This window comes from Alligator sinensis, unplaced genomic scaffold (genome assembly GCF_000455745.1).
Source record: "Alligator sinensis unplaced genomic scaffold, ASM45574v1 scaffold926_1, whole genome shotgun sequence".
NCBI lineage: Eukaryota > Metazoa > Chordata > Crocodylia > Alligatoridae > Alligator > Alligator sinensis.
In genome coordinates, this window is record NW_005842679.1 from 725,073 (window position 1) to 736,758 (window position 11,686).

Here is an 11,686-nt window from a genome sequence, read left to right on the forward strand (position 1 = left end):
TCCTATTCCACCCTGGGCCTTCCTTTTACTCCCTATATATCTAAAAAACAATTTTTTGTTATCCTTAACTTGGGATGCCATCCTCAGCTCCATGGTAGCTTTGGCCTGTCTAACTGCCTCCCTACAAGCGCGAGCAGAGGAGGTATATGCCTCTTTAGTAATCTCTCCCTGTTTCCACTTTTTATGTGCCCCCCTTTTTACCCGTAGGCTGCTCTGGATTTCTCTGGTCAGCCAAGGAAGCCTCTTGGCCCCTTTCCCCCTTTTTCCCCGCATCGGGATCATCTCCCTCTGTGCCCGAAGGATCATTTCCTCAAGGCACAGCCACCCTTCCTGGGCTCCCGTCTCTTCAAAACTCTTACTCTGCAGTGCATCCTTGACTAAACACCTGAGTTCATTGCAATCAGCTTTCCTAAAGTCTAGCACTTTTACCCTACTAGTTACCTTACCGACTCGATGTCTTATTATGTATTCTATTATTTGGTGATCACTTTCCCCCAGGTGACCACCGATCTGTAGGTCTCCTACCATGTCATCCCCCATTGCCAATACCAGGTCCAGCAAGACATTCCCCCTAGTGGGACCATGTACCTCCTGCGTCAGATGGAGGTCCTGTACACAGGATAGGAACCTGCATGAATGGTGGGACTTTGCTGCCTGCATCTCCCAGCAGATGTCTGGGTAGTTTAGGTCCCCCATGACTACCGCCTCCCTAGTTTTTAATGGTCTCTGAGAGCTGCCTCAGGAGCCCCAAATCTAGTTCTTCCCCTTGGTGTGGGGATCTGTAGCAGACCCCTACCACCAAATCCCTTTCTCCTTGACCTCCATGTAACCTAACCCACAATCCTTCTACTTTCTTGAGCTCATTGTCCACTCTAGCCCCAAGGTCAATGGGATTGTTCCACCCTAAGTGCAAGACTTTGTACTTCTCTTTATTGAATCTCAGGAGATTTCTTTTGGTCTAATCCTCCAATTTGTCAAGGTCTCTCTGAATTCAAAGAAAACAGCCAGTGGGTCTGAAGTCACATTGGCCAACTCCCCCAGGATCCTTGGGTGCATTATGTCTGGACTTGTATACATCAAACTTTTCTAAATAGTCCCTAAGCTTTTCTTTCACCACTGTTGGATGCTCACCTCCTCCCCAAACTGTGATGCCAGATGCAGTAGTCTGACCTTGCCTGTGAAGACTGAAGTGAAAAAGACATTGAATACTTCAGCCTTTTCCACATCATATATCACTAGGTTTGCCTCCTCTATTCAGTAGAGGACCCACACTTTCCCTGATCATCTTCTCCCCCTGATCTTCCACAGCTGAGGAAGTGCCACCCATCTCTTACGAAATGGCTCAGTGGTTAGAGAAAAGAGAAGACCTGAGGGGATTTATATCCATATCTCCCACTTTCAAAGAAAGAGCCTCACTTTCCAGGCTGTAGACTACTTTGCATCCTTTTCTCCTTCCATGACATCGTGCAAAAAGGAATGCAAAATTCACACACTGTGTGTGGGTGTGTGAGAGAGAGAGCAAGAGCACTAAGCAGGACTACAGCAAGGTGATGAGGGCTTTCCCCTCACCTTGGTCTTAGAATTCAATTTCTACTCTAAGTACTGTTTAATCATTTTACATGATTTCACTGGACATAAGAGGGAACCTGATTGCCTTCTATGATCAGGTCACAAAAGCATTGGACGCAGGTGTCACAGTGGATGTAGTCTTTCTGGACTTCAACAAGGCCTTTGACACTGTCTCCCACCCCATTCTCATCAAAAAACTAGGTGACTGCAGCACTGATGCCTATGCAGTCAGATGGATTGCAAATTGGCTGAAGGGTCGTACTCAGAGGGTAGTGGTGGATGTGGCTTTTTCTACCTGGAGGGAAGTGGGCAATGGAGTCCTCCAGGGCTCGGTCCTTGGGCCCGCACTGCTCAATTTCTTTATTAGTGACCTGGACAATGGGGTAAAAAGCAGCCTGTTTAAATTTGCTGAAGATACCAAGATTTGGGGTGAGGCGGGCACGCTAGTAGGGAAGGACAGATTACAGCAGGACCTGGACAGGTTACAGGGGTGGGCTAATGAAAATAGGATGGGTTTCAATACTGACAAGTGCAGGGTGCTGCACTTGGGCAGTAGGAACCAGAAACACACTTATAACCTGGGAAACTCCCTTCTCAAGAGCACGGTGGCAGAAAGAGATCTTGGAGTCATTATTGACTTCAAGATGAACATGGGCCGACAATGCGAGGTCATGGTCAGTAGGGCTAACCGTACCTTGTTGTGCATCCACAGATGCATCTCAAGCAGGGCCAAGGAGGTAATCCTCCCACTCTACGCGACACTGGTCAGGCCACAGCTGGAGTACTGTGTTCAGTTCTGGGCACCACACTTCAGGGGGGATGTGGACAGCATTGAGAGGGTCCAGAGGAGGGCCACCCACATGATCTGGGGACAGCAGGGCAGACACTACAAAGAGAGGCTATGGGACCTTAACCTGTTCAGCCTTCACAAGAGAAGGCTGAGGGGGGACCTGGTGGCCATCTATAAACTCACTAGGGGGGACCAGCATGGTTTGGGAGAGACCCTGTTTCCCCTAGCACCCCTGGGGTAACAAGGAATTATGGCCACAAATTGTTAGAGAGTAGGTTTAGACTAGACATCCAAAGGCACTACTTCTCAGTCAGGGTGGCTAGGATCTGGAACCAACTTCCAAGGGAAATGGTGATGGCTCCTACCCTGAGGGTCTTTAAGAGGAGGCTTGACATATACCTGGCTGGAGTCATCGAGCCCGGTTTTCTCTCCTGCCCAGGGCAGGGGGTCGGACTTGATGATCTACAAGGTCCCTTCCGACCCTACTTCTATGAATCTATGAGAAGTAATTCTGAGAACAAGGATCAGAATCCAATGGTTTCCCTTACTGAAGGAATAATCTAATCTATGGGCCATAGAGTCATGTCTCTTCTTGTTTGCTCGCTCTCTCTCTTTCTCTCTCTCTCCCCCTGGCCTCCTGAACCCTGTTTTCTTTACTACACAGTGGCATAGATTCAATAGGATAGGTAAAGAATATTCGCACCCAGGACAGCTTCCTTGGCAATGGCAGCTGTGGATTTTAGTCCTTTCATTTTGAGAAGGGCCTAAGAGCCCATGTCCCTTGCTGAACGTTGAATGTTAGCTGAGTGTTCTAATGAGTGATGCTATTACACCAAAGATGGGCATGACCAGTGAGTTCTACTTCATTATGTGTCTACCTTCAAAAGAAGGCACAGCACTCTGAATCTCAACTGGACAGACGCTTGTGCCCACAATTTGGGCTGCTAAACTCCAAAGAGGGGTGGGGGTTCAGACACCCTGTTGTACTTAATGTTTCCTATTGGCAGCTCCCTACTCAATGTGCAGGAACTCGGAACTAGACTTTGGAGGTGCCTACTCCTCTGCATTGACTGAAGAGGAAGTCCATTGGGTAAATCATGTTTCTTTGAATTGCCCTGCTGGGCCAAATGCCTAATTGTAATGTGTTACAACACCTAAATTGGAGGTGCTTATGGGACCAAACTGGATTTTGTTCTTGGACACTTGTGACCCAGATTTATGAAGGTATTCAGGCACCTAATGGGAGCAGCATAACTAGCGGTGGAAGAGGGGGAGCGAGAACAACAGCCTTTGGGGAGTCTGCACTGGAGCAGTACAGCTAGGGTTTTTGAGTCTCTCTATTTCCTAGTTCTCTGGTGCTCAGTATTCACTCCCCCGCCAACTCTCTGGCATCTCTGCCTAGGACACCAACATTCCTACTTATGCAATGGCAAGCCTTGTTTGATTTATAAGTATGGCAAGGCAGATGAGATGCTAACATCCATCGAAATGCATGGGAATAAGGCCATGTCTAAATGACAAACTTACCCTGTAAAGCAATGGTGCCTTCAAACATACCATGCATGGGTCATCTCCTGTACCAAAGGTTTTGTCATTTCAATGATGTGTTACTGAGTGGGAGCAAACTTCCCCTAAATCTCAGCTGTGCATGTTCAGCAGCACAGAGACAGTTACATTGCTTCTAGTCCAGAGTGTTGTCACATGTTTTTAGAGTGGTGCCTGAGCATAATTTGATAGCACTCTAGACCTGGCTTTTGGCACCTATACGTTTAAAGATCTGGGATCTCACACTTACATTTTTTCTGAAGCTTTTAAGTTATTAAGCTGCTTTTGATAATGTTACCCAACATCTACACTAATTTAGAGAAAACACATTGCAAAATCAGTTCTTGGCATTTTACCTCGGTAACTGAATATCATTTGGGATAAGAAAAAAGGAGTTATAAATATAAACCAGTGAAGAATAAAGATTCTGTTAAGTACTAGATGATCATAAGGAATAATAGTTACTTGTTTTAGGCTGTTTTAATAACATTTTTCTGTTTCACTTTCCACTAGTTAATTTAAAACAAGCTTACATTTTCTCTAAGCTATTTTCTTTAAGCTATAATGGTTACCATGGTTATCAGGAAGGAATTTTAAATTGAGAGAAGTACAACATCAATTTTTTTAGGCTATATTTGAAAATGCCAAATTTTCAGAGCCAGTAGATTATTGCTGTAGCTAATGAAAACTGGCTCTGTTCAGATGTATTCCATCATTTTTTTTTCCACACAGAGGCTGAGTAATGAAATCTACCAACTGCAGATTTACAGGATCTTGGTGAATGCTCAATTCAGTGTAAAATTCCAATATGATCATAAGAAAGTATATTTTTTTGCCCATTGCAGATAGTGACCACTCACCTAGGATGAAGCAGCATGGTTCTTTTTGTAGACTGCATGACCAAAATTCTTATTTACTATTTGTGTTGCAGAAGCACCTTGTGACAGACCAAAGCCCCATTTTGTTTGGTGCTATACACATAACTACAACTCAACATCTGCCTTAATGAGCTTACAATTTAATATTTCAGCTAACCTTGCAGTTCCAGGAACAGATGCCAAAGAAAAGTAAGCTTTGGGTTTAGCTGCAAAACTGGTGGACCATGAGTTTATTTATATAAATACATTCAAACCCTAAAAATGTATATTTTCTAACTGAAATGTATATAAAGTATGGCTGTCAATTGCCTGTTGTGGTCTGGGGCTCTGTGCCCTGCTGCCTTTGCCCCAAGAGCTGTTTGATGTTATATTGTGCCTTCCACTGCTAGGTGGGCAGGGGCCACGTAGCACAGCCAGCACATGGATCCCAGGGCAAAGGAAGCAGGGTGCAGAGTCCCAGCCTGCAAGCGGGCAGCCCCTTGCCTCCATCCCACGCACAAATCTGGGGGGGCACATACCTCCCATTGTTTCTCCAGGAGTGCACTCTGCAGCAAGGGGCCACACCCCGCTATGCCCAGGACAAGTCGCCCATGTCTGTCCCATGACCCACCCCAGCCCCAGGACCCCATTCACCCCAGCACCTGCCCCTCTCCCTCCCTCACTGTGGGGACCTCCCTCACTGCCCCACCCCATTTCTGCCTACATCATGGGGCCCTCAATCTGCCCCCCCACCCCTTCTTTCTCCCCCCCACCCCTCCCCTCTACCGACTTACCTGCTGGGCACTGTTCTACATGCAGCCATGCTGTGTTCCTGACCATGTGCAGGCTGCAGCTGTTCATCTGTGCCTGTGCCTGTGCATGCACCACCCCTGCTGCAGCTGCCTGGAGTCTGAGCTGGGCTGCCCTGAGGTCCTCTGCACTGCAAGTGCTGCCCAGCTGGCAGCAGAATGGAGCCCAGGTGCAGGCTCCAAAACCACATGAGTGATTAATGTGTTAAAAGAAATACTGCAAGAACCAATTAACGTGTTAATCACATATGTTAACTGCAATTAATTGACAGCCCTAATATAAAGTGAGTTATATGGTTATATCACTACAGAACATTGAAATAATCACCACTATGCAACACTGCCACCCTATTACAGCATATATTCTGGGAGAGTACTAGCAACAGGAAAGATTATTCACATGGGGATATAACTGCCTTTCTTCCCCAACCCTGCCCCCAACCATAATGGCAGGGCTCTTTATAGCCATTCCTGCAATTTTCCTGTTCTGAAACATTGTTTGGCTACAAGGATTTACCCCATGTTGTCATATATTTTATAATCTTGGCATCTGAATGGTCTTATGTTGTAAATCACACCTGCAATGGTTGCCATGAAAATGCTGGCAGATGCAGCCACCAATCATGCAGTGATATCTGGGAAGATTTTCCCCTCAGGCTCAGAAAGAGAAAGTAAGTACTGCTGTCTTTTTAACAGTGACCAATATAACTAAATTACTGCACTAATTGTATTAGGACCTTCTGCTGAAATCATGCTCTCTAATGTGATAGCAAAATACTACAAGTGAATAGAGGGGAGCAGAAGCCAGTGGAACTGGGCAAAGAGCAAGGGAAGTAGCTTACTTGTGGAAGCTTGTTCCTTTCCCCTGCTCTTGCTAAAGTTTTTTCATGGCATAGCTCTGAGATTGATACTGCACATAATAGGTAAGAGGTCACAGATGTCAGGTGGAACAGGTTCACAACATTAGATATACTATATAGTATTATGTTATGGCAACAATGTATATTACAGTAGCATCTGTCACCCTAATAAAGATCAAGTTTTCATTGTAAGAAGCCCTGCATACAGTCTAGTAAAGCAAGACAAAGTGTGAAAGAAACGAAGCATCATTGCTAACGCATAAGGAAGTGAAGAAAAGATAAACTAACTGAGTTTTTCAGGAAGTCAGGAAACCCAGGAATGTAACCAAGATGTCCCAAATCATAGTTCACAAGACCATCCTTCCTTTTGAACCTCAATTTGCTTTGCAGTTAATTCAATGATCATTAAATTCCTGATCTCAAAGAGAAGAGGTTTGATATAAGTAGAGGGCAACATCAGTTGAGCTGTTCTTACCAAAGGAAACCTAGTCATCATAATGAGAACACTGCAAAAAAATGCAAAAGAAATAAGGTATTGTGGGACTACTGCTGGTGAACTTCCTGTGTTGTAGACCTCCAGCATGCAAGTAAGTTCCAAACAAGCTACAGGAAGGGGTGAGCTATAAAGCAGAGGAGGGGAAAGCTTCTTGCCCAGGAAGTTCAGTATTACTTCTAGGGTTGGGCAGGACTGCTTTCTTGGGGTTTCTTGTGCATGAAGTGGGTGTCATGTATTGACTTGATGATGACTTTAAGGCTGACCCTACCTATCAGTATAGACATGGCCTTTACCTCTTTGTGCTCAACTTTTCCTGTGTTAAAAGTGATAACTATAATTGATCAACATTTTTGGACAAAAAATGTCCTTATTCCTAATATCTGATTCCTAAAACCTGACTTTTTGTGGGATAACATAGGTTTAGGAGATTTTTTCCTCTGGAGAAAAATCAAAACAAAATGTTTAGTTTTATATTTGTCTGCATTGCATTGTCAGAGATGTTTTCTGAGTTGATAGAGGGATTTATACAAGCCAACCTAATACAATCCATTCTGTTTTGATTAAAAATTAAGAATGAAACACATGGGGTACATTTGCACTACACAATACAATGTTGTGCAGAGATATCACAGCTAGCTCTGAATAATCTGGCTGTGTACTGAAAACAATAATGCTAAACCAGTGCAGTGTTCTTCCCACGTGCTTCTTAACAGAGCTAATTCAGAGTTAGCTCTGGCATCTCTGCACAGCCCAACATTATGTTATGTAGCCATATCCTCTAATATTCCAGATTCATTCTGCACAGAGTTTTAATGCTTTGAATTTTCATCTCAAATTGGGTCAAAAATAAAGCATGAAGCTCTACAGTTCCCTGAGGATAAAAACAAAGCTTTTCATTTTTCACTCATCTTTTACAATACTTCTTTCTTCCCCATCCTTTGCCTGTCTTGTTTATTTAGATCATAAGCTATTTGAGACTGGGGCTGTCTCTTGGGCTAAGTACAGACAGTCAAAAAGCCAAAGTTGAATTGATTCAATTTTTGCAGGTTAGTCTAAACTGCGGAGATTGAACCGATAAGCAAGTGAACAAACATTTACTTTTGATTCTGGAAATGCATCCACATGCCTGTAGTAGCCCAGGTCAGAAGCTGGGGGCACTACAACACACCTCCCTGCTCAGCTGGGGCAAAGAGTTTGGCCCAAGGCTAGCCTGTTCACCCAGCAAGAGGGGACTTGCAGGGGAGGTGCAAAGCATCCTGGGATGCTGGAATACTATGAGTCAACTTGAATCTGGAGGGGATCTGGGACAGAAGTTCAATAAACTGATTTAACCTAATTCAGTTAAGTCTGATACTACATCCTTTCAGGTTTATCTTAAACCAGTTTCAACTATGTTGAAAGCTGTTTAAGTGTACTGAACTTCTGTTTTATTACAGATTTGAACCAGTTTCTGATAACTTATACTGGTTTATAAGTAATTTCTGTCCCTAGCTTTGATGTTTGCAAGTACAGTGACTAGCATGGTCTATGACCAGAATTTCAGCTAGGGCCTGGAGGCAAAAAAACAATAAAATACAAAAATGTATTTTGAAGTGAAAATTATTATGATTATACATTATGAGGATCAGCCAGCCAGAAGGGAAAAACAATGCATTACACATAAGAAAATGAAAGTATACCAGACAAGTATGCACTGCTTTGATTAAATACCAGAAACATTAAAATTGTTACAACATAATGACAGAGAAACTACCGGTTCCTTAAATGAACATTTTAATAAATTACTTCTATTTAATTTCTTTCTCATGCTTTTGAAAAGCATTCACTGCCTAAAAATAAAGTGCTAAAAGAAATGAAAGGATCATATTTACAAAAAAAAAAGTTGCAACAATTTAAAGTTATCAAAATGATTTTTTAAAATTCCTCATCAGCCAGATATGTAATTTGGCACAGATTTGCCTGTAGCTAGAAAAAATGAGCCCATTTCTGTAAACTCTTCTATGTAACCAATCTTGGAAGTTATAAGAATGGATGACATGAGTAAGGGATCAAGCATGCAGAAAATGCACATTAATATAATACACATTTCTATTCAGGGCAACTCCATTAGTTTGGTATCAGAAGAACTGCCACTGATTAACTGAAATTAGTCAGTGAAATTGATTTTTATACCAGACTTGCTGGGCTCACTTATTGTTAGCACTATTTGACTTATGGACAGATCATTTGTGAGCAATATGGAAACTGTTCAACAGAATGAGACATTTTGTTTACCAACATTTTGAAGTGCTTGGGTCATATTTTATGTTTGAAATGGTTTTTGTAAATTAAATATATTCTGGATTTTGGTTTATTCCTGCATCTGTGTAATTATAATATGGATGATCTTGTTGGCAAAGCACTCAACAGGATCTCAGGAACTGCAAATGCAATTCCTAGCCCAACCACTTGACTTCATCAGTAGCATAATGAAGGTGGGATGTCTAGGTTTCCAGACCCAAGTATTACGTTGTGTGTATGTGGAGGGGTAGGGGGTATGGAGAGGTAGAGAAATAGCAGTTGCCACTGCAGCCTTGTGGCTTCACCAATAACACAATAGCATCTGTGAATCACTGATGTCCTGGGCATCCTGCTGCCTTGCTATGCCTCTGGAGTTCACTGTCATCTTGGGTAAGTCATTTATGGCAGGATATTTTAAATACCACCTTCCCAGTAGAAGTCAATCCAACCCTTAACCTCCATCTTACCTGCTCCCCCCCGCTCCACACACACACATATCTGTAAAGTGTGGATAATAATATATCCATTCTTGTTTAGGACATGATCAAAAACTATGGTTATGGGGGTAGAATTAAAATAGGTGGTGCTATTAGTGATTTCAGGGCAATTGTACCACTGCCACTAGCTCTTCCCTATCTCTCCTACTTATTGAGGGGTTTATGTGGCTTTAGGAGCACTAAGCCTGAATTTTCAACATTTTTTCCATACTGACAGAAAGGATGATTTGGGTCACTATCTATTAACAGGACTTCAGTATTTTGGAAAATGTACAACCCTATAAATGTAGGGTATTTTAGTATTGATATTGATACTGAAAAGTAGCAAATTTCATTGTAGTTTTGATTTAATGTTATATCTCCCCTGACCTCACTGGCAAAACTCCCATTACCTTTCATGAAGCCAGGATTTTACCTATGCTTATTATTAAAGGGTATCTTTCACTTTTGAGCTAAGTTCAGACAGTCAAAAAGCCCAAGGCTGAATCAATTCAGTCTTCATAGGTTAGTCTAAATTGCACAGATTAAATCAATAAGCAAGTGAAAAGACATTTGCTTTTGATTCTGGAAATGTCTTCAGTGGCCCAGGTCACAAGCTGGGGGACACTAGAGCACACCACCTCTGTTCTGCTGGAGCAGTCCGCTTGAGCCAAGGCTAGCCCACCCATCCTATAAGGGGGAGTTTGCAGGGGAGGTGCAAAGCATTTTGGGATGCTTGGGGACCCTGAGTTAATTTGATTCTGGAGAGATCTGGGACAGAAGTTCAATAAACCGATTTAACATAAATCAGTTAAGTCTGATACTATATCCAGGTTTACCTTAAACTGGTTTCAACCATTTTGAAAGCGGTTTATGTGCACTAAACTTCTGTTTTGTTACAGATTTGAACTGGTTTCTGATCACTTGTACTGGTTTATGTGTAATTTCTGTCCCTAACCCTGGATTCAAATTCTGTTCCAGTAACAGAGTGGTACGTCTGGAGTAAATCTATTAAAGCTATACACATTATACCATTATTCCCTCATGTAACTGGAAGCAAAATTTAGCACACTTTCTTTTTATAAACCTAACCAAGTTGTTTGATTTACACCAGAATAAAACTGGATAATGCAGTAGACAAGGAGAGCCCTTAATTTTATCATGAAATGCATGATCAATTTAGTGCCAGATTCTATTCCACCTATTTGGTGTCTAACTGGACTTAGGTGCTTAAGGGTGATTCTATTTCATCCTGTTCAAGTCCTGAAAATCCATTAACACATCTATTGTTTTTACACACCATTACCATACCCATAAGATTGACCCACAAGAAACCTGAGGAGGACCCATACACCTTTTGTATTAATATTTTTCAGAGTCCCAAACAAAGTGGATTAGATTCGCACCTGGGTGCCTAAGGTCCTTGGCATATGTTCATTTAAAGGTGCCATGAGATCTGAGCCCTGATCCCAACAATCACATCTCCTGCCATGTTATGTACTTTTTTTAAATCCCCAATTTTTGGTTAAAAAAAGTAACCCCAAATCCACATTTTTCCATGATTAAAATGAAACACCACTATATATTTATCTATATATTAGTAGTGTGTCATTTAAATCACAGAAAAATGTAGATTTGGGGTTACTTTTTTAAACCAAAAATTGGGGATTTTTTTAAATCAGAGAAAACCAGGCTCCCTGGTGATCATCATGACTCTTCTGCATTGGCAAGCCAAAAGCCTGGTGCCTGCAGTCCAGAGCCAGGGGGGCTGCTGTGCCCTCTTGCTGCCTTTCCTCCGAGATGGAATAGACTTAGTTTGTGCATTGAGGATCGCTCCCTTGAGGAGCAACCATTCCTCTTGCACTCCCCTCTCCCTGTGGTCACGGCCCCTTAGGGCCTCACTGACAAGCCTCCTGAGCTTGTCAAAGTCGGCTTTCCTGAAGTCAAGGACTTGCGTGTTGCTGACCGACTTGCCAGCTTTTCGGCGGATGGTGAAGGTGATCA